Source organism: Arvicola amphibius, chromosome 8 (genome assembly GCF_903992535.2).
Source record: "Arvicola amphibius chromosome 8, mArvAmp1.2, whole genome shotgun sequence".
Classification (NCBI taxonomy): Eukaryota; Metazoa; Chordata; class Mammalia; order Rodentia; family Cricetidae; genus Arvicola; species Arvicola amphibius.
The window spans coordinates 9,138,331-9,162,235 of record NC_052054.1 but is presented as its reverse complement, the minus strand read 5'-3'; the positions used below and the strand labels follow the sequence as shown (position 1 = coordinate 9,162,235).

The 23,905-nt window shown below is 46.2% G+C and overlaps 1 non-coding gene across 1 annotated transcript; it reads right to left on the bottom strand.

The window, feature by feature from the left end:
- Positions 1-637: 637 nt before the first annotated feature.
- On the bottom strand, positions 638-743 carry LOC119822124. The gene has a single exon (XR_005286716.1). It is a non-coding gene; the product is annotated as a U6 spliceosomal RNA (small nuclear RNA).
- Between the last annotated feature and the right edge of the window lie 23,162 nt (positions 744-23,905).

Genomic DNA, 23,905 nt, shown 5'->3' with positions numbered 1-23,905 from the left:
GTGTGATCTCTGCAGAGATCGTGTTCTCCCTGAGGACCAGCCTGTGTGATCTCTGCAGAGATCGTGTTCTCCCTGAGGATCAGCCTGTGTGATCTCTGCAGAGATCGTGTGCTCCCTGAGGACCAGCAGCACATCTTCTCTTGGATTCTTTTCATTTCCTTTTCTGACTCATGTGGCACCAATCATTTTTATGTCATTTCAACAATGTCTTTGACCTCTTCTTAGAACGTGGGAAAACACATTCTATTGTATTTTCTTACTCGACCTTGTGTTTTTGAGAAATCCTAAAGGTGGTTAACACTGCCATGTTTTTCCTTCCACAAGTTGAATGCTTTAACCTCCTTCTGGACTCTGCTATGTTTAAGATTTATTTCTAAGTGTGTGTGTGTGTGTGTGTGTGCATGTGTGCATGTATGCGTGTGTGCAGGTATCTGAGGAGCCCAGGAGCATCCGATCTCCCCTGGATCAGACCTGGAGTTATAGGGATTGTGAGCTGCTGGAAACTGAGCTCCAGTCCTTGGCCAGAACAGTAGACATTTTTTAATTTTTTAAAAAAATTTTAAACCCTGTCTCGAAAAACCAAAAAAAAAAAAAAAAAAAAAAATTTTAAAACAATCTTCTTATTTTACATGCTAATAAAAATATGGACTGCTTCACGAATTTGCATGTCATCCTTGCACAGGGACATGCTAATTTTCTCTGTATCATTTCAATTTTAGTGTATGTGCTGCCGAAGCGAGCACCAGTACCCACATTTCTTTTTGAAAAATTCTTTTTATGTGTATGGGTGTTTTGCCTACATGTATGGTTGTGCAAATCAGGCACCAGTAGAAGCCAGAAGAGGATGTTAGATCGCTTGGAGCTGAAGTTACAGATGGGTGTGAGCCAACTTGTGGGTGTTGGGAACTGGACCCAGATCCTCTGGAAGAACAACCAGTATTCTTTTTTTTTTTTTTTTTTTTTTTTTTTTTTTTTGGTTTTTCGAGACAGGGTTTCTCTGTAGCTTTGGAGCCTGTCCTGGAACTAGCTCTTGTAGACCAGGCTGGTCTCGAACTCACAGAGATCCGCCTGCCTCTGCCTCCCGAGTGCTGGGATTAAAGGCGTGCGCCACCGCCGCCCGGCAACAACCAGTATTCTTAACTGCTGAGCCATCTCTCCAGCCTCCAGTATCATTCTTAGCCACCCAGTCACCTCTCCGGTCCCTGGAGAGGTTTTTTTTTTTTTATATATGATTGTCTATTACGTCGTTCTATTAAATCCTGATTTTAAGCAATCTTCTTTGTTCTATGTATGCCAGTTAACCAACACTTAGAGAAATTCATGCATTTTATTGGTTTTTAAGCAATTCTTATTTAGCATTCATTCATAGTCTTAAATTTAACTGTCGTCCAACCTGACTTGCAGGGGCAGGGGAGAAAAGGAAGAATTAAAACCTGAAGGGGTGTAGTGGGTGGGGGATGGTGAGCAAATCAGGATAGGCCTGAGCCACTGAAGCAATGGCCTGGCAGTCAAGAAGCACGCAAGTAAAAAATGCCAAAGCTTTTTACAGTTGTGAGTGAGTCTTTCCACTGGTCTTGTGGCTTCTGGGTCCCAAATGGCACATGGCTCCCACCATGCTCATGCCATCTTCCGCTTTCCTGGAGACCACACACTTGCCACCCAGCCATTCCATTTTGGCAGGGAGATGGAAATGTGGGGAGCCTTTGTGTTTGCTGCAGCATTTGACACTGCACAATGCCGGGACTGTAAGAATCATGATGAAGCTCTCAGCGACAGCTCCCTGTAGATGAGCTGGCTGCCAGTGGTGTAACCATGGGAAGCTATTCATGCTGTTTATTACGGGACTATTCGCACAGGGAGATTTGGTAGTCCTCCAAACACTGAGAATCCCTTCCAGGGGGCTGGAGAGAGGGCTCAACAGTTAAGGACACTTGCTGCTTTTCCAGAGGACCCAACTTCTGCTCCCAGCATCCACATGGGGCAGTTCACAACTGCCTGAACTCCACCTCCTGGAGATCCAGCATCCTGGATATGCAGGCATGCACACACACAAATTTAAAAGAGACTTTCCTGGCATTTTAGTGGTCAGAATGGAGTCACGTGTCAAGTTCTGACTCAGTTACACTGTGTGTGTGTGTGTGTGTGTGTGTGTGCGTGTGTGTGTGTGTGTGTGTGTGCATGCGTGCATGCGTGTGTGTGTGTGTGTGCGTGCGTGTGTGTGTGATCTTTAGATGAACCACGCTCAACCTAAATCAAGCAGAGGATGACTCGGATTTTCCTGAAGAGCATAGGCTAAAGAGCGGAAGCGAAGCCTGAACAAGAGCCAGGCTCCGTAGCAAGGCCTGGCTAGATCTACACAACTGACCGCTGGCAAGTGCAAGACTCCTAGGTGTCTCTGCAGACTCCCTGCAAGGGTTAGCAACAGCAGAGGTATTCCAAGGGATGTGAAGAGAGATGATAGAGCAATAAACAGCACAGCAAATAAGCAAACAGAACAGAGCCCACGGAGAGGGTGTTCTTAATGAGATATGCTTTGGTAGAGTACCATCCCTGTGTTTTTCAGAAATGCCCCACGGCTTAGAGAAGAGCAATTTTGCTTTTTAGTTTTAGGTGTGGAGCAGCACAATCCATACCGATGTGTGTGATGGTTTTGTTTTCCTTTTCCTTTTTTTTCCAAGACAGGGTTTCTCTATGTGACCCTGGCTGTCTTGGAACTCGCTCTATAGACCTGGCTGGCCTCAAACTCAAAGATCCCACCACCATCTGGCTGAGTTTTGGTTTTGGTCTCTTCCTTTCTCCCTCCCCACGTTTTTTAAAAAAAATTTTAACCAAGAAATGGGTGGATCCAATGAAGAACATGTAAATAAAAAGGTTCTCACATTTCAGGTCTGACTAAACGGAAGTTAATATTAACAACAGCTGGAATGAATCCGTGAGTATACTACAACCCTTTGAAGGGCTCAAGCTATTGTAAAGACAGGAGGATCTCTACTCACAGTACTGGACAGAACTGTGGGCCAGGCCATGCTACAAGCAGTTAAGCACGCACAGTGTAGGGGACAGAGTGATCAGCTCCTGGTCCTTCCCCAGTCGCAGACTTCTGGCAAGATTACTTCTGGGATTCGGCTAGCAAAACTCCAGTAGCCGTAGTGACTCTTCCAGGCAGCCCCTAAAGTTCTGCAAAGTTTTGCTAAGATTGGCCCATCTTCCTTCGTTCAGCCAACACCGATGAACACCTGCTGTGTGTCCCCCCCCCCCCCACGCGGTGTTGTGCAAGGTGGCAGCACACGACGGGTCATTACAAAGTGTCTGCTAACATTCAAGCTTCCTAGGCAGCTCTCTCCAAGATAAGAAAACCTAGATTCGGACTATGTACATTTAAGTCTATGGATGTTTCGATTCTGCATCACAGATCCACAGACGCATTTGTAAATAAAAAAAAACAAAAGCAGCACTGGCCTGGGCCACACCGGTGTGGGGATGCCCAGGGGCCACTAGCTCATGCAGCCTCTTCCTGTCCCACCCACGGGTTAGTCAAGAGATGTTAGATTAGGTGGCCGTGAAGACCTCCCTGCAAAGGTGTCCTGAAGACTCTGAAGCAAGAATGGTGGATTGGTGGGGTGAGGTTGGCTGGGGTGGAAGCAAAGTCCAGAGGGAGGAAGTAACGTGTGCCAGAGACCTCGAGACACGTGATGGGGCGGAGCCGCTGTTCTGCTCCCTGCCCATTCCCATCTGGGAACACTGGCTTTTTTCCTTTGCCCAGGTCTGGCTGGCTCCCTTTTCATAATCTTGGAGTCGTCCTTGCACCGTTCTCACCGCCCCCTCCACTTCTCACCATTTCAGTCTTGAGCTTTAAGTCCCTTTGACATTCAGTTTTTTTGTGAACACCATGCCGCTGTTTAAGTTCTGAAATGTGTTGATTTATGAGCACGCACAGACTCCTCCCCAGCTTTCCTGTAAGCCCCCTTTGAAACCCCACAACGTGAATCTGAAATTTCACATCACCCCTCCCCAACCCCATGAGAAACCAACATCTGTTCTTCATGTCAGGGTTTGCAAGGTGCCTTTGCACGGACCAAACTGAATCCCAGCCCTGCTCAGCTGGTAAAAGTCTGCTCGCGGAGATCACTACACTCTAAACCGGTCAGTAGTTCTCAACCTATGGACCGCGACTCTCGTCCGAAAGACCCTTTCACAAGGTCCCATATCAGATAGCCTACATATCAGATATTTTTATTATGATTTGTAACAGGAACAAAATTAAAGTTATGAAGTAGCCGTGAAAATAATTTTAGGGTTGGGGGTCCCCACAACTAGAGGAACTGTATTATAGGGTCGCAGCATTAGGAAGGGTGAGAACCGCTGCTCTAACCGCTCATGAAGCTGAGCGGCTGAAGCTGGGACCTCCTGTCTACAGATGTGATGGCCTTCCCAAACTAGGTCTTTGCCTTTTTCGTAGTTAAGTCTGTTGCTTTGAATAAAGACTACAACTAATTACAGACCAGCTCAAATAAAGCTTATACTGAGTAGAGTTTGGAGGATCACTGGATTTGGGGGGGACCAAAACCTTTTAGATTGATTACTCTTTAGGTTGGCATGGGAAGACCGATTCCGGACTCCCTTCTATCTCCCTGCACCCACATTTCTCTACAGAAGTGGGATCATCACTCTTGGCTCAGAATGGCTTTTATCTAGTCTGTTTTCTAAGATTAGGAGCCAACAACTCTGTGTAAAAGACCACACAGTGAATTTTTTTTGGCTTAATGATGCCACACCACTCAACCACAGGCTGAGTGTCAACAAAACAGATGTGATTGTATTTCAGTAAAACTTTATTTACCAAAACCAGACAGCAGCTGCCAACTTATCACCTGAGGTGGGTGCAACTTTCCGCTGTGGCATCTTGCAGTTTTGGATTTTGGAGGATTTTAGATTTTTGAAATGTTTGAATGCGTTGCACTGATTTTTCCAGTCTCAGTACCCCAGACTCACAACTGGACCATTTGTTGGGATTTGGAAAGATGTTCCAAATAACTCATCGTTATAGCTGGTGGCATAGTCTGCACATATCCTCTTCTCTAGGAGACTGCACACTTCCTGGTGAACACTGGGCTGGCCTAGCACACGGCATCTGTTCTTTCCCAACCTCCCTCCACATGCATCTCATGTTGCCTTGGAAACAGAGTGCGTGCCTTCTGCTTGCGTGAGACGAGATGCTACCAGTAAGGTGTTCATGGCCAGGCAGCATCTCTTCTCACACAAGCAGCAGGCACGCACTCTGTTCCCAAGGCAATAAATGGGGACTTCCTGGTCAGCAAAGCTAACGGGGCATTGGAGCCATGCTCAGGATGCAGACTCACGTCCAAAAGTTTGAAGCTGAAGAGCGAGATGATTCTGCTGCCAGTAGGTCAATATTCTGCACACTGATTTCTTATTCCGAGGCTTTTCTGTAAATAAAAGGGCAAAGCGATGGCCACTCCTGTTCAACAAAAGAAACATCCGAGTTAACAGACAGGCCAGAGAATGGGAAAAAAATCTTTACTGCTACCCTGCAGATGAGGGGCAGATATCCACAATTTGCAAAGGATTGTGGAAATTAAATACCAAAGAAGTAAAACTGCCAACCAACAAATAGGAAAATAAACTGAATAAATGACTCTCAAAAAAGAAAAAAAGAGAGAATTGGAAAAAAATAAAAGAAAAAAACACAAATGGCCAATAACTATTTTTTAGAAGTGTCTGATATCCCTAGCTAGCAGGAAACATAAATTAAACTCCTGTGAGACAGCACCGCACCCCAGTCAGAATGGCTACCATCAGGAAATCTGAAAACAGATGCTGGAGATGCCAGAGAGAACTCTGATGGCAGAGGAGAGATTAATATAGTCATTGTGAAATCAGTTTGCAGATTTCTAAGAAAAATGCCGTATGATCCAGCCATCCGACCTCCAGGCATATATCCAGAAAAACCCCACACCCCCAGAGAGATATTTGTATGCCCTGTTTGCTGGTGCTTTATTCGCTATAGCAAAGAGTTGGAGTCAACCTAGTTACCCATCAACAGATAAATGGATAATGAAAATTTGTTATGCTTATATTTTATATATTTGTATATTTATATTTTATAAAATATAAAATGTATGTAATACACACACATATGAATACTACTCAGCTTTAAAGAAGAGCACAGTTAAAAATATGGAGAAAAATGATGACTTAGGATATACAGCATCAGACAAGGTCATGTATTCTTGTCATTGATTTCGATGGTGGATAAGTGCATAAAATAAATTTGAAACTGAAAATGCAAACTTTAAAATGAAGCAATGTGGATTCCATTCTAAATGCCTGCTCTAATTGTATAGAAGTTCTCTGGTTTATGTAGACTGGGTCTGGCTACCTTTGGTGTGTAATTTTTTTAATTTATCGGTAAATTTTAAAAATAAAGTTTACTAAAAATTTCAAAACTATCTTTGCTTTTTAAAAAAGGCTTCCTTAGGTCCACAGCTACTAGAGCACGGTTTGAACCTCTATAAGACAGGATAGAGAGCAACAGTGGCTTCTTAAAGGAAGTAGCTGCTGGAGACAATGGACCTGCTTCAGGGTCTTTTGCTCTCAGAAGCAATTGTGTGATTGTTCCTGTGCTCAGATGAGAAGTGAGCTTCATTGCCCGAAATGTCTCAGCCTCGGGTATAATGCTCTTTGGGGACTCAGGGGACAGTCAGAAGGAGCCAAGGCCTGTAGTTCCCCTGCCCTCCATGGCCCTTGAGTAATTGTGGCACAGCCCACTCAAACGAGTGGGAGGAAGGTGAAGCCAAACCATAGAGTGGGCTTCCGGCAGCACCTGGCCTCTGTGCTTGCACCCTGAGGGGCTTCGGGGGGCCTAATGGAGAAAGGGGGAGGTTGGGTGGGTTGGGTGTCAACAAGAAGGTGTGTCATGATTTCCGTGGTAAATCATGGGTTTTCCAGGCCTTTGATTGCAGGGCTCACCCATCCTTAGCTGTCCACCTCCTAATGGAGCACAGGCTGCCCTCTTGTCCTGGGAAGTAGACAATGGGATCCTCCGTTGAAATGAGAAAACACTTATGAAATTGGAATTTGATTTGTAAAAGATCAATGGAAGAAAAAAGGAAAGAATAAAACCATCTTTCTTGCTTGGAGGCATTTCCACCACCTGGACTATCATATGTATTTTCCACTGTTGACTTGTTCAGTCTTCTGACCACTGTGACGCAAGGATACTGTTGTCACCACAGCATTTTAGAGGAGGAAACTGGCGTCTAATGGTTTAAGACTGCTTGGCAGCTGGGATGGGATCCAGGCTTGGCTGAGTCACCAGTCTGTTCTCATGGTGGTGCTGGGTATAGTCATCTGGAAATCTCTGGCTGAAGTGACCATTTCATTGGCATGGACCATCACTGTTGGCTAGCTCCGGTTCATCTAATTTAGCGAAGCTTGGTAGGGCTCCTGCTTGTGGGAATCCCAGAGAGCTCAAGTTTGCCCTGTTCTGGAGGCACCTGTGGGCTAATGTAGTTACAAAGAGTGAGGTTGAGGCCATGGGGACTTGGAGTGGACCACCACTGTGTCCACAGCAGCTGGGCCAGATCTTAGTGCAATGACACACTCAAGTGAACCCTCAAAGAGCAAACAGAGTCTCACAAGAAGGAGTACGGGAGCCATGTGACTCCTGGAAGGGGCACTGGCATGGGCAGGGCTTGGAACTGACCCTTGGTGAGTCCTGCTGCTGTGTAGAATGAGAAAAGCACAGGCAAACGATAATAGTACCCTCAGCCCAATACACAGCTGCTGGGCTTTGTGGAGATGTGGCATCTTGGTGTTTAATTGAGCTGATGCATGATGAAGGCTCAGAGGGATGCAGCGAGGTGAGGAGCAGACTTGGGGTAATGGGTCTTTGTGGTAATATAGGGGGTGGGCTGGCTCGGGCATGAGTGAGTCCCCACAGATGCTAACTGTGCCTAGGAATGGACAGCCTGGCAGGGATACAATGATGTGAACTTGGTCATCAGGTAGATTGGGGGAAAGAAGGTCAGGTGAGTTCTCTCAGTGGCCATTGTGCAAGGAGAGGGGATGGTGGAGAGGGAGTTTTAGTTCCTATATTTTACTTCTACTTTTTATTTACTTTTTTATTCTACTTTTTTATTTACTTTTATTGATCTTCTCTTATCCTAAATCCACAGGTAGAGCTAGTCCACGTACAAGCCATAGTGGGGAAAGCTGGAAGTCTCGCCAGAGACCACCGGGCTCCAGATAGTGTCTCCTTTTCCTTCTGTATTTCTGCTCCTCTCACCCATGGGCTGAGCAACTCCCCATGTTGCAGGGTGCAGTGATCTGAGGCTCAGAGTTTGGCCAAAGATAAATGCATTCGGCATTTAATAAAAACAGACAGACCCAAACTGAAGAAATATCACTCTGGTCAACTGAAGGATGAAATCTCTACTGGTACTTTTGAACTGTCAAGTATTTAATGATGCCTTGTGTACACACGGACTACAAAATGTGGGGAAGGAAGAGCCACAAATGCTTTTCTTAATTTGAATACTTTGGTAAGATTGAGTTATGGCTTCTTGGTACCAACTGTTTTGTGATTTCTTTTACTTTAATTTTTTTTTGCAACTTTATTTTCATTAGTTCCATCAAGAGAACCTAGTCCAGTGCAAGCGTACATTTTTCCCATCCTCAAATTGAGGCAGAAACTACAAAGTCGGGCTGTTATGAGAACCTAACGATTTAAATAATGGAAAAACGACAGGGCTGTGCCTGGGACAGAGTCAACACAGGCTAGTAAGTCTCCTCTGCTGTGTCAGCAATCCACAATGCAAAGTCACACAGAAGGGCTTGGGGAGCTCTGGGGAGCACATGGTAGTCCTGGGAAGCTGCCCACCGGGTTCCTCACTGCGGGAGGTCCCCGCACTCTGAAGAGAGACCGCACCAAGCGCCCACTAAGAACAGTGTACCAACAAGACCTGGTAGGGGTTTATTTTAGAGACCGCTCTAACAGTGAGACACTAAGCCTTCAGGAACCTTAACCCTAAACCCTCCCCACATCCTCCGCCCACTCCTAAGCTCTGGACCTTTTTGGCCTTTGTGCGCACATTGGAGGCGGTCCTTTGCTGATAGTGGGCTAATGTAGATGCCACATCCACCAAACAGAGAAAGTGAGTGGCCAGAAGCTGTGTCTCCAGGGGCTTTCCCTGCTACAGAAAGGACAGCAAAAACTTACCCCAGGTCTAGAGAAACAAATGATCCCTTTCTGCTGGCTCTTTGGGTCAGTCTGATACCATCCACCCAAGGCAAGAAAGAGCCTAAAGGACTTTTTTCCTCTTGTTTGTTTTACTGCAACTGATTCCTATTGTTCCGACCGTGACCTCAGCGGCCCAAACAGCACAAACCAAAGCAGAGAGAACTAAAGAGGAGCCCTTGGGCAGACCCAACATCGGGTCCCTTCTGTTCCGAGGGCCTGAACTGTCCCAGAGTCTGCACCATCTTTACAATTGGTGTCACCGTGGAAGGCAACCCAGGGGCCAGAAAATATGTGGAGGAGGAAGGTGTGCAGGATTTGGAGGCGCACCCTTTACTCTTCTGACGTCCACTTGGTTCCAGTTTTAAATTTTTTATTTTATTTTATTGAGACACAGTCTCATGTAAAGCTTACTATATACCCCTCCTTCACCTCTCAATGCGGTGATTACAACATGCGCTACCATGCCTGGATTCATTTAAGTTTTTAAACCAACAGTTAAGGAAAATAAACCAACTTGACACATTGCCATTAAATATTTACTGGTTTCTTATAAGGGAGATCAGGTAACCTCATGTCATAGCAGAGGAGAAGTGTCTGAGCTCACTGAGCTCAGCAATAAAAATCCCTCCCCAGAAGGCTTGGAAACCGTCCCTGAAGGTCATACTCACCCCAAACCCTGCCACGCCATCACTAATGGACACTGTCCAGCACCTCAGGCCAGAAGTCTCATCTCCCATGGAAAAGAGGATACATTGGAGGGTTTTTAGTAACAGACCTGTTGATTCTGAGAACAGGGCTGGAAAACAGAATCTCCCACCTGCACTTAACTGTCAAATACTTTAAAAATAGGGTTTTGGTGCTGGAGTAGCCCAGTGGAGGGGTACTTACCCGACGTGTGGGAAGCCTAGGACTCTATCCACAGCATTGTGAAAATAAACAACCCCTACAAAGGATTTCTGACATTAAAACAACATTGAATGCGAAGGGTAAGCGAGCCTCATTTGGACTTGTAATTCAGCTGTTTCACTTCAGTGAAAATGATAAAACTGAAATCTATTGATACTATAGCTATCCATATCTGTATGTGTATCTCTCTCTCTGTGTGTGGAAATACAGGCTGAAGTGATGCAGAACATGACCAGATAGTCTGCAGGAAGTTCACCTTGTGACTGGCCATAGAGTCACACACAGTGTCCTAGTGAGGGTCTCCTGTTGTTGCATTGGAACTGTTGGAGTCAGTGGTTCTCAACCTTCCTAATGCTGCAACCCTTCGATACAGTTCCTCATGTTGTAGTGATCCCCAAATAAAAAAATTACTTTTATTGATACTTCATAACTGCAATTTTGCTACTGTTATGAATTGTAATGTAAGTATTTTTGGAGACAAAAGTTTGCTGAAGGGATCGAGACCCACAGGTTGAGAACCACTGGCTAAGTGATTAAAAACACGATCTTCCTTCAGTTTCTTTCCTTCCACGTCTCATTTTACCAGTAACTACATCTATTTATGTGTTTCCCCTTTTGGAGAGCGAATGACTTAAGAAAGCAAAACTGTAAGAAAATCAGCCATCACCCATAACGCTAGGACTGGAAGACGTCTGTCGTAAGATTTCTGTGTTTTGCATTTTGTTGTGGCCGGTGGACGTGGCAGGGCCTGTCCTGCTCTGTTTATCTTCAGAGGCTGCCCTTGGGTATTTTAGCACATTGAAGAACTTCGTAACCAGCTTGATTAAAAAGCCATGGGAGGATTCTGATCTGCAACTGCAGTGCCCTGGGAAGGGACAGCTTGGTAATCAAGCCTCCTTAACCACGGACGTGGTCCGGCTCTCTCCTAGTCAAGTCTTTGTTTTACATTTAATCAAGGCTCCTTTTAAAAAATTTTTATTTCACATTTAATTTATTGTATGAGGTTACGTGTACCATGGCACCGTGTGGCGGTCAGAGGACAGCTCTGTGGAGTTGGCCCTCTCCTTCCACTTCCTTTTAGTGGGTTCAGGGGGTCAAACCCAGCTCACCAGGCTTTTTATAAAGTCTCGATATTTTTCTTGAATATATTACTATTTCAAAAGTGATTCCAAATTAAATCTTTTTTAAATTGATTGACAGAAGAATTGGTAGCCACATTCTTAATTTTACATTTCCTGATTTTAAATTTCTTTTTACATTTCCTAATTTTAAATTTCTTTTTAGGCTTTCTATACTTTTCAATGCATTTCAACTGCTCTTGTCTATTTTTTGTTAAGTGATGGATTCATGCATTGTTGATCCTTATTTTGTGATCACTGTATTTTTATGTTTTGGAAACGTATTTACTTATTTAATCGTTCTTGGTGTGTTTGTGTACATGAGTGTGTATGGGTATGACTGTGCATGCCATGGAACATATGTGGAGGCCAGAGGACAGCTTGCAGGAGTCAGTTCCCTCCTACTATGTGTGTCCTGAGGTTCAAACTTTGATTGGCATGTTTAGTGGCAAATGCCTTTCCCTGCTGAGCCATTACTGTGACCCCTTAATCATTGCATCAAAAAACATGTGATACTATGTAACACAGCCACTTTTTTGTTTAGTAGCAAAGTATACAAAACAGTATATTTACTGTTAATATGTTTGGAATTTTTGCCATAATCATACTTAATATTGTATTTGTCACTGAATTTGAAAGTGTGTGTGTGTGTGTGTTTGTGTATGAGAGAGAGTGTACACCATATTGGGGTCAGAAGACAACTTTTGGGAGTCCACTCTTTCCCTCTATTTTGGGTTGTGGGAATGAAACAAAAGCCTTTGGTCTCAGTCCTTTTATCTACCAAGCTACCACAAGCACTCACAATTATATTTGAAGTTTTTTTTATAGGTAATGAAAAGTTCTTACTTCAATTATCTGCGGCTGAATAAAAATGGAGTGGAAGTTGTGCCGTGAATCCGGATGAGTGACAGCAGTTTCACGGGACATGACAGCCCTTGGTGTTTCTATGAAAGCCAGGGTGCTGCATCATCTTTGCAAAGGCTGAAACTCCATCTATTCTTGGGCTCGAATGTGACTGCCGCATCTCCTTTCACGGTCTCGGGTTTGAGTTACTGTTTCACAATCCTTCCATCTATTTTGGATTTGATTTGGTCAGGATAAGAAACAGATTGATAGAAAATGGTTGCTTGGATTTCTCTGACATTTTCAGAAATGTTGCTCAAGCCATTATGGGTTTGAAATTTAATTTTAAAGCCTAGAAGTCAAAAATCTTAAATATGAATAACTTTTTTCATTTATCCTAATCAGACACATCATCTCACTGTTGGTTATGAGCAGTTGCGTCATTATTCAAAGTATGAAAACCAATTATGCTGATTTTACTATTATCCATTGAATGCAAAATTGATTACTCTCTGGAATAACTAAAACTAATTCCTGTTTTAGCTATGCAAATGGTATAGATTTTTAGCTTTGAATAAAATCTCAAAATCAAGCAAAATATTTGTAAAATAAAAATTTTTTTACAGTTCCAAAAATTTGAAAAATCTGCCTCAAAATATATTTAAGCAAGCTTAATATATTACAGAAAAATCTTCCAACAAAGAACTCTCAATGTAAAATGATACCAGTATATTTAAAACATATTTCTATGTATAAAGGCTATAATTTTTGCATCCCTCAGGGCAAATCATTTGAAAACACAGACATTTATTATTATAAAGAAAAAGACAAAAAATTGATAACCTATGAAATTTTGAAAAAGATTTGGGAGAGGAATAACGTCTCCATTTGGGGATATAACATGTCTGTTATGACTCTATTCTTGAGAAGAGCAAGCATGCACTACGGTTTGCAGCTAAAGGGATCTATAGAGACTGAACAAGATAGAACTTGGGTAGAATTCGTCTAAGGCTGGCTCCAGCCGCTCTGTCTCTGTCCTTTTCTTGATCCGTTTCTAACCTGTCATGTTTCTCCTCTGGATCACATGGGCTCTTGTCTAGACCCTGTCTATAACTCTGAGTAAGAACCCGGATTCTGAGGCCTATTTGTTTGGCTTTGAATCTCTGTCTCTCCACTTGACATTGGTAGATACCAGACAAGCTGACCTTCTCCTAGTGTCCTCAATAAAAGCAATAACTGTAATGGCACTGTGCTCAGTTTAACTGCTGCTGCCAGTTTTCAGTCCTCTGTGGTCAGACCGCACAGCCACGCTCTTGGTTCTGGTGACCATGGTGTCCTTCTCAGACTCTCGACTTTTAGCCAGCCGACACACGGGAAATACAGTGTGGTTGTCTTTAGGGGGTAAGATCTGAGGGACTTGGCACTTGGGCCTCCACATGTGTTCCATCCTCAGGACACAAAACCAAAACCAAAATGTTAGGAGCAGTTCCCAAACAAAAGCCTAAATCCTGCAACATATTCCTTCGATGTCCTACTAAGCCTGGAGAATGATAGGCACCGTTGAGCCGTGTGTGGACACCTAGAAAAACGCAAGGCTTGTGGCTTATTCCTGAAGGTTGCTGTGCTCCAGGATAAGGTTTGTTCTAGATCATTCTGTGACTTGAGCTGATTGTGATTGTGATTGTGAGCTGACTGCCCTAGTATGGAGCACAAGACCACACTACAGGGATTCCATGTGCAGGCCTCAGAAGCAGGGCACTGCACTGCCTCACAAACATGGGCTTTTGTTTCTAGTCTCCATCCCTCCAAGCCCTACCTTGCTTCCTTAACTGACGTCTCAGTTTTCAGGCTTGGAACTTGCCAGCGGATGGAATTCTACATAATAATAGTGGGGATGGCTTTAGGCTGATTCCTGGGACTGGCCCCTCCTTGCTCAGCACCCCCACATCACGAGCAGATCCCCACAGCTGACAGTCTCTGTGGATAGATCCAGCCCATGCTTTCAGAGAGTAACTGCAGGACACCACTCAGATGAGAAGCCGGATGATTGCATGAGCAATCTTAAACCCATCCTCCTCTCTCTGTCAGTGTTCACCAGCACGGTCACGAGAATCTTCTGTGGACAGAGATTCCCTTTTCCTTTAAGACAGCAACATCAAGAAAATTTTCTTAAGACTGAATAATTCTACTTAATACCAATTTTTTACTTCCTGTGATAGCCCAAGACGAACCCTAGTTCATCCTTTGACAAGGCTGCTGACGGGCCTAATCTTTCCCTTGCCACAGGACAGCACATACTGAGGTGTTTCTCTGAGAAGCATGACATCATCGCCGGACAACCCATCCAAAGCCAAACTGCCGATCTCAAGAGTTCCAGAGTCCTTAACCTCTGTCGTTCTCATCCTCCCTGATGTCCCCTTCTCTCCAGAAGCCCACTCTATTTCAGCCGGTGGTCATCCCCTCCACATGTTGTTCCTCAGAATCCAGCAATAAGGTCACCACCTCCAGCAGCAATTTCCCAGGTTGCTTTCCTGAACTTCTCATCCCACAATCCTCCTCTCTGCCCTTGGTGTCTCCATGAGCCCTGGACTGTGGGTAGCAATGGAAACCAGAGCAACTTGTCTCTTTACCCTTTTCGGTGACTTCCTAGCTCACTCAACAAAATCAACAGGCCAGAGGAGGCCGGGTTTGGTTTGACATGTGGTCCCTGCTGACCTCATCTCCTACCTTCTTACTCTTATTTTCTCTCTTTCTGCCCACTTGCTGTTTGCTGCTCCCACAACATTCCAGGCACACCCCGTACTTTGGGCCTCTGCCCTTGGTGTAGGCTTTGCTTACTATTGCAGCAACTGCCAGTTCCTACCCAACTTCCTTCCCTGCCGCTCGGCATAGAGCAGCTTCTGGTATGCTAAATGATTTATTATGCCTGTCGTTTCTCTGTGCTACAAGGTAAGTGCTATATGCGCAGGATTCTTTTTCTCATCACGAGTGCTAAGAACAGTGCCTGGTAGACAAATGCCCACCACATACCTCTAGAGCAGATGAATCAGCAGTCGCTTGCGTGACCAGCACCATCATCTAATGGCAGAGACCCAGAGAGTTCATGAAGGAATGGAAGCCTTCCTCTGTCCTTCACACCAGAACACATGCAGACACAAGTTCCTGAACCTCCACCTTCCTCCCATGAGTTTGCCAAACTCAGGCCACCAACTCAGTGACACTGGGGAGGTGAGTGTAGAGTATCCTGGGTCTCAGCCCTGGCCCCCTCCCCTCCCTTCCCCTCCCCTCCCCCCTTCCCCTCCCCTCCCCTCCCCTCCCCCCTTCCGCTCTTCTCCACTTCTTTCCTCCCCCTTCCACTCCCTCCCCTCCTCCCCTCCCCACCCCCCCTCCGCTCTTCTCCCCTTCTCTCCTCCCCCTTCCACTCCCTCCCTTCCCCTCCCCTCCCCTTTCCCTCCCCTCCCCTTTCCCTCCCCTCCCCTTTCCCTCCCCTCCCCTTCCCCTTCCCTCCCCTCCCCTCCCCTCCCCCTTCCCCTCCCCTCCCCTCCCCTCCCCTCCCCTCCCCTCCTCTCCTCTCCTCTCCTCTCCTCTCCACTCTCATTCTGCTGGTTTCTCTGGAAAGTTAAATCTTAGTTTTCCTCCCTTTAGCGTGGATGAAGCTGGCTGGCTTGCTTCTAAGATTGGATTGCGGCAGATGATGAACCAACCTGCCTCCATCTTAGGTAAAGACATCATATGAAGATAAACTAGGCTCACTCCTGTTTGTGATTAAATCTCTATTTCTCAAAGAGTGGGCTATGCCCCACCTATAACCTTAACTACCAACGGCTCTGTGCTGCCTGTTCCAGGACATGGCAACCATGCCTTTGTTTCAGGAGATTGTTGTGACCAACTCGCTATGTTTGTGTTCTGCTCCTGTAACCCTGCCTGTTTGCCTGCCAAACCCTCCATTCCAAAACCGGATACTCCTGACCTATAAAACCATTCTCTCCCCACCCCCATCCGGTGTTCATCTCTTAAAGCCCACATTTAGGGAGAGACAGTTAGAGTATACAAATAAAAATGCTTGCTCTAGTGACTCGGACCATAGTGTTTCTCTCTCCTCCCTTCTGTGGGATCAGCAGCAGAGGGATGGTCTCTCACTCTGACCTGGTTTCACTGGAACAGAAGGAGGTAAAAGGATCCCTACAGGGGTCTCACGCAAGATGGAAACTTTTTGAGTTGTGAAGCTCCTTCAGGCTACTTCCTGGGAAGCGCCGGGATTTCTTCTGGAACACTCTGAATGTCTGCAATCAGGGGTCGGTCACCTAAAGTGGGCAGTAATCAGGCATCTGGTGTGTTAGCCAATGGCAGCAAGTGAGGCTAACTTCAAATCCTTGCTGTTTGAGCTGACGACAGCCTTTGTAAACTGAGAAAGGCAGGTTAGGTCAATTCACAATTCACACCAGCCTGGACACTTTCGTTTACGTTCACAGAGAGTGTGAGCAGTGCACTTCTATGGTTTGAATTTTAAAGAACTATGCTAATATCATGACCACTTTATTCTAAAACATGGATTTTGGCATTTTTTTTTTCCAGAGCAAAATTAATGTAAAAAAAAAAGAAGGCCTTAAGCTTGGAAGTTTCTTAAATGGGGTTTTATGATTAAAATATAGTAAATTCACAACAGGTTCAGCTGGGGTCAGCATCACAGCTGGGTGCACAGGTGCCCACGACCTGTGCTCAGACACCTTTGTTCCGGGGTTACTATTCCTCTCGTGCTGTCTGGGAATCTCTATTGGCTTCTGGAACACAGGCCCCTAAGTTCAGCTCACCACGGGTCCTCAGTTCTCAGGACAGGTGTCATCAGTGTGAATGGGTATTGCCTCAGGGGTAAGGGGATATTTCAAAACCACTGGGGAAAGTTACAACACGCTGTTTTGTGTCTCATATTATTTGTAGTAAAAAGCAACTGAAACGGTCTCTTTGGCCACGGAGGCAAAGGGTGTGACAGTCCCGTCAAGGAATTTTAGGGCTGTTTTAGATTTTTTTTCATACAGGTCTAAAAATAGCTTCATGTATCTTTTTCCATATCCTTAAAACAATTGCACCTGTGAGCTTGTAATCACGCAATAAAGCTTCTCACCTGTGAGCTGTGGTCACACAGGGAAGCTTCTCACCTGTGAGCTGCAGTCACGCAGTAAAGCTTGAGAATAGTTCTATCTCACTGGATAGCAAATCTGAATGTTTCCATGTATAGCTTAAAAACATATAATAGGAAATTCAACTTAAAATTAGACAAAGCAGTTACATTTCCAAACATATAACAGTTTAGGCAGACAGACACATACTTTCTGTCTGCCAGACTCATGGCTCCTACTGTCTGTCAAGGCTGGTAGACTTCAAAATTTCTATTATCCATCCCGAGCTTGGTCCCTGACTCAGCCAGGGTGGAGCAGACAGAACCCTAACTCACACCAGTTGTGACGAGCTAATAACTTTAAATTCAGGCTAGCAGAGGACACTGAGGCTTCTCCACCCTGGCCTTTTTGTGTTATGACACACAGGCCCCCGCAACTTCCTGGAAAGCACAACAGAACTTGTCTCCATTCCGTACAAAAGCCCTACATGGCGCCCCACTCCAAGCACTGTGTGTAATGATTCTGTCAATCCTTGCTCCAATCCTTTAGAATGCTCTGTGTTATCCAGGTCACAGGTGAGTAGCTGGAGAACCTTAGAGCACCATTGTTAGCATATGGAGCACCACTAACAGCATATGGAGTACCACTGACAGTATATGCACCACTGACGGTATATGGAGCACCACTGACAGCATATGGAGCACCACTAACAGTACACGCACCACTGACAGTATATGGAGCACCACTGACAGTATATGCACCACTGACGGTATATGGAGCATCACTGACAGCATATGGAGCACCAGTGATGGTATATGGAGCACCACTGACGGTATATGGACACCAGTGATGGTATATGGAGCACCACTGACAGCATATGGAGCACCACTAACAGTACACGCACCACTGACAGTATATGGAGCACCACTGACAGTATATGCACCACTGACGGTATATGGAGCATCACTGACAGCATATGGAGCACCAGTGATGGTATATGGAGCACCACTGACGGTATATGGACACCAGTGATGGTATATGGAGCACCACTGACGGTTTATGGAGCACCACTGATGGTATATGGAGCACCACTGACAGTATACGGAGCACCACTGATGGTATATGGAGCATCACTGACGGTATACAGAGCACCACTGATGGTATTTGGAACACAGCTAGCAGCATATGGAGTGCCACTGACAGTATATGGAGTTTTGACTCACTGTTCTGTTACTTACTCATCCTGTAGGGAAGATCTGGTCACAGGGGGAGAGGTTTCTACATCCCAGGCAGCCCCAGTAGCAAGAAGAAACAGTATAACATTCCACTTTACCTGAAGATTGGACGAACTAGATAAATTTCCTAAATACACAGTAGTTTGACACATATACACATGCATACACTCACGCACACACACATGCATATACACACATACACATATGCACACACATATACAGGCATACACATACACATGCACACATATACATACATACACATGCACACACATGCATATGCATATACATGCATGCATACATACGCACACACACATGGACACACATATACATGCATATACATACACACATGCATATACATGCATACACACATGCACACACACTTCGAATAAGGGGTCTGGGGAGATGGTTCTGTGGGTAAGGCACTTGTATGGGGACATGGTAAGCAGTTTTGAGAGTATTTGGAAGCTCTCAGGCCAGAGACCATGTCTCAAACAGCGTAGAAGGTGTGGACTGGTACTGGTTGTCCTCGGGCCTCCACATACATAGCCCACATACATACATCCATGAATCCCAGCACACACACACTGACACACTGCCTCACAAGGCTGCGTGGCTCAGTCTGGGGAAGTCTCCTTGGTTCACTACTGACAGCTGGCTGCCCACTTCCACGCTGAGGCTCTCCCCAGCACCCTGCTCTCCCTCCCTCCTCTTCCCTTGACTTCAGGTGCACACGAGCAATTGTTCATGAGTGCTCCCATGTTCGGGTAGTGAGCACTGGGCCAAGTGCACTTCAGCCAGGAGCTGCCCCGTGTTCTGGGGAACTGTGGCAAGCAGCCTAGGGGCCCTGTCATTTTCACAGGGGCAGGATTTCCCCAGCAGCCGCTTGTCTCCCCGGGGCTTTCTCAGCACACTGAAAACAACACACCCTGGCTGGGATACAGAGGAGGGGGCCAGAGAGGTTCTGAATTCTTTGAAATCTCTACGTATCTTCAAAAAAATAATCCTGGTGGGTAGGTGTGAGAAGTCTCTAAACGGTGGCACATTTCCCACTGAGCTTAAATTAGAGCTTTTCAAGGGAAACTGAATGAAAGTATAAAAACATGTAAATACTCTTCTTTCTATAAAACTCAGGTTTTATAGCTTCAGGCCCCCCTCCCCTCGGTCGCTTCATCCATACACAATGGTTCTTCTCCTCATCTCTGGGCTGCATTGGACATTGATTGTCCCCTAAAGCCCTATTCCCATATGCCTCTGTTGAATTCCATAGGCCCCTGGCTGCATTTATAGCCCCGTGTCCCCCCACCCCTACCCCACGTGCACCGCTACCCTTCTCGCGTTGAAACACATCCTATAAGGCTACGCTTCTATCAGAAAGGTTGACGGAATCCTGGGAGAGGTGGCTCAGGTTATGAGACTGATGTTGGTTTCCTTCAGGTCTTTAGGTCCTCAGGGAGGAAGAGAGAAGAGGAGAGTTGGCAGGGAGGTGGTATGGGCAGGGCATTACCTGATGCATGGTTTTATCTGTTGTCCTAGAGGCTGGACCATACACTGTTTTCTCCCAGCGAAGACTTGGAAGCAGAGCAAAGCAAGCGTTGCTGAACCTGCCTTGAAGAGCAGGTGAAAAATGCTCTTCAAGTCCATGCTAAGAGTTTCTTGGAGTGGGGCTTGCACACATACTTTTTAGTGGAATAGAGACACTTTCGTGTGTGTGTGTGTGTGTGTGTGTGTGTTTAATGGAATTGAAGCTTTCTAGTGTGCTTTCCAGGAAGGGCTTTGGGGTTCTGAATGCCGTAACATGAGACTTAACTAAAGTCAATACTTTCCTAATACTTCTGCGTACCATCCACATATGACTGTTCACATCATACCCTGAGGTAAACAGAGGCAACAGGGAGCTGACCCAAGCCTTCCCCAGACAGGCTCTCGATCGGGAAGATGAAGGCTGAGATATGTTTATCCATTTAATTAATAAAATTTTCCCTGAAAGATTAAAAAGGCCAGCGTTGGCCTGCTGTGAAATGTGAATGAATGACTCTCTCTCTCAGTGGCTTTCTTCCACGGCTGCTTCCTCAGTGGCCACACAGAGTTAATGCTTTCTGCCACGTTCTAGTGGCCGTCATTCATGAGCTGACTCCAGGTTCAGTCCTCGTGGGCCAGGATTTCTTAGCTTCTGCTGTTGGCAGACCAGATTCAATCACAGATTTTATACTCATATCTGGTAGAAGTAGGCCGTGCCAGCAGGTAGGATGTCTGTGAGCTTGCATGCTTGTGAGCGCATGCCTCGGTGTCCATAATCATGTGTGCACATGGGCATGTGTGTGAGAGTTTGTGTGTGCATGTGCCCTGTGTGTGTACATGTGTGCATGTGTGTGTGTCTAAGGAGGGGAAGTAGGTATGGCGACCCACTGTCTTGTTACTCCAGAAGCTCTTCTGTCCTAAAGATAACAAAACTGTGCAAATCTTTCACAAACAAAAGCTTCATAGACGGGTGTGTTGGGTGTTAAGGACACATTCCTATTATCTAAAAAGCAAACACTGATAATCTCATCCATTGCGAGTCTTTGCACTGGCCCCTGGTGACAGCTTTTACCAAAACTCTGTCCTCTGGCCTTTCCACCCACCAGACACCTCCCACTCCCTCAGCACCCAGCGCTGTCCATAAATGACACAAGCCAGAGAGAGGAAAGCCTGGGCGGCTGAGGCTGAGGCTGTCAGCACTTGCTGAAGGTTACTGAGCCACCAAGGGGGGAGCTGGGGAGATTTAGCCAGGGACAGTGGTGAGTGTAAAGTCCAAATAAGCCCATCCAGAGCCTGAAGAGTGTGTGTGTGTGTGTGTGGGGGGGGATTTATTTCACGCAGCAGGCAAGAGCAGGACACTCTCCAAAGCAGGCACTTTGACATCCTCTCACTGTGGTTGGTCCCTTCCTGAGCCTGCTCAGTTAAGGAGCACATTCTTGAGCAAGCCCAGTGTAGGGTCGTTAAGAAGACAGTGGACACATTATTGGGCATGCTTAGCCCAGGGTCACGGAGCACATTTTAAGAGATTAAACTGACGGCGGGAATGCATCCTAGCACGCTCGGCTTGCATCGTAAAGCTGCAGCGGAAAGCAGAGGGACGGGTGCTGACGGCATTCATATAGGAGCTTGTCCTTGTTGGCTAAATTTGGAGTCAAAGCACGGAGCACGGGGACTAGAACTCCCTGCTCTGAATGCAGTGGCCTTCTGCTTTTCCAGAATTGGTTATTTGTTTATTTATTTGTTTGTATCTGAGGGGTGAATAACTCCCCACTAGGGAGGGATAATTGGCCTTTTCATTGCACTCCTCAGAGCCCACCATGACACCTAACCTACAGATGGCCAGTTCCTGACGGGGCCACTGAGGAAGGACCATGGAGCTGCTAGAACTTTCCCTACATCCAAACGCGCAAGGAGGAATTTGGGCCCAGTGTTCTTGTCAATTGTTTTGGTCAATAAGCTGAAACTCCATCCAGTGCCAATGGTGTCACCTTAAGTACCCACTTAAACGCAATGTTAGTGATGGGGCAAGCTTCAACCCCTGGTCCAGCTCATCCCAGCCTCCTGTGATGATAAAGAATACGAAAAAAAAAAAAAAAATCCAGCAGACATGGGGCTGCTGATGATTCTGGTCAAATAGCCGAGTGCTTCTATGGGAGGTCATAAACCAAATAGAGGGTGACAGATAGAGGTACACATGGCAGATTTGTATCCACCGGAGTGGGGAGTGTATGGATACCCAGAAAGCTCCTCCCAGGAGAGCGGAAGGGAAAGGAAAAAGGTGACAAGGAGAACTTCCTCCCTTGGGTGCTTTGCTCTGCCTGGTGCTTGCTGAACAGCTGGGAGGGCGCTACCCTTCCTCTCTTCTAGCCCCTCTCGTTTCTTTCCCATCCCCCAAGCCCTCCTCTACCTGTTTCTCTTCATTCCTCTGAGATCCCAGCAGAGCTGGGTACTCACAGGGGATTTACTTTTCTGTCACACACAAGGACCTAAAGCGAGTGATGTCACCAAAAGAAAAACAAAAAGCAAAAAGAAAACCCCAAACCCAGCACCCTGTGTTAACCATGGTTCACAACAAAGGCCTGGGTGCTGTCACCGGAGGGGAAATTTTAAAAGTCATTGAAGTAGGGAACGTGTGACGTAGCAGACACCTGCTGTACGGAAACAACTCCGCCCATGGTCTCTCCACCAGTACTGAGTTTCCAGCGGCAGTGGGGCAGCCGGCGTCTTTCTCACTCTCCCAAGACATGGGAAACGATTCGGTGTGTGGCCAGCACCGGGACTGTGTGGACTTTGGGGAGGCGCTGGAGAGGGAAAGGCAGGTGCTAGAGGTGCCGGCGGCAGGGGTGCCGGGCTACAGGGGAGCAGAGGTCTCCAGGGAGGTACCCAGGGCATCTGGACTCCCCTCGTCCCACTGCGGGTTTGACATAAAGGAAGTAGCAGTGATTCAGTGTAGGTTCTGAGGGCCAGGTGTCATGGCCAAAAGAAAAAAGCATACTTTAGAACTGACTTCGGTTGTCTGAAGACCAAGTGGAAAGCTCCTCCTTCTTGGCAGATAGGGCTGGAGGTCACACAGGTGTAGCTCTAGTGTTCTGCAAGGTTTTGGGGTTCCCTGCACTGGAGACCTTCTGCGGAAAGCATGGCACCCTCAGCTCTCCAAAGTTCTCTTCCAGGTTTCTGTGCGAGCTTCATCCTACACGAAATAGGTCCGGAGCCTCTGAAGCTGGCTGGATCTTTCTCCCTTATCATCCGTTTTCAAACGGTGTGTGTGTGTGTGTGTGTGTGTGTGTGTGTGTGTGATTACACACTCATTTTTTGAACCTCACATAAGCTAGACAAGAACTCTACCAATGAACTACACTCCAGCCCTGTGTTAGTTTTTATTTTGAGACAGGATCCCTCTCAGTGCTCAGGCTGGTCTTGAACTCATTCTAGTTAGGCCATGAGTTTCTGATCCTCCAGCATCAGCCTCTCCTGTAACTGGAGGAGTAGGCATGATCAATCAAACCTGGATCATTTTCAAGCTCTACCTCGACCTAGGGGTCAACTTTGCTCTGCTTTCAGGGGGCTAAATTTCCTGTAAGCTGGCTCGGTATGCACGTGCTGGTCCCTTCACTCTCATTCCCTTTCAGTCCTCAAAACACTCCCGTAGAATTAGGCCCTTGCGGACGAAGTAACGGAGACTGAGTGGTGTTAAGCAGCCTGCTGACCCCACAGCTATCAAGGGGAAGGAAGGTCTGGAGCCAGAATCTGTCTACTGGGGTTTTCCCTTCTCCACATGTCCCACCTCCATCTCCAGACCATTTTGCAAACCTAGTTACCTCATTGTCCTGCTTGCCTGTCTTCTCTGTCACACACAAGTGTCATCGTGGTCAGCTTGAAGCCAAGCCAGCAAGCTGTGTGAGGATG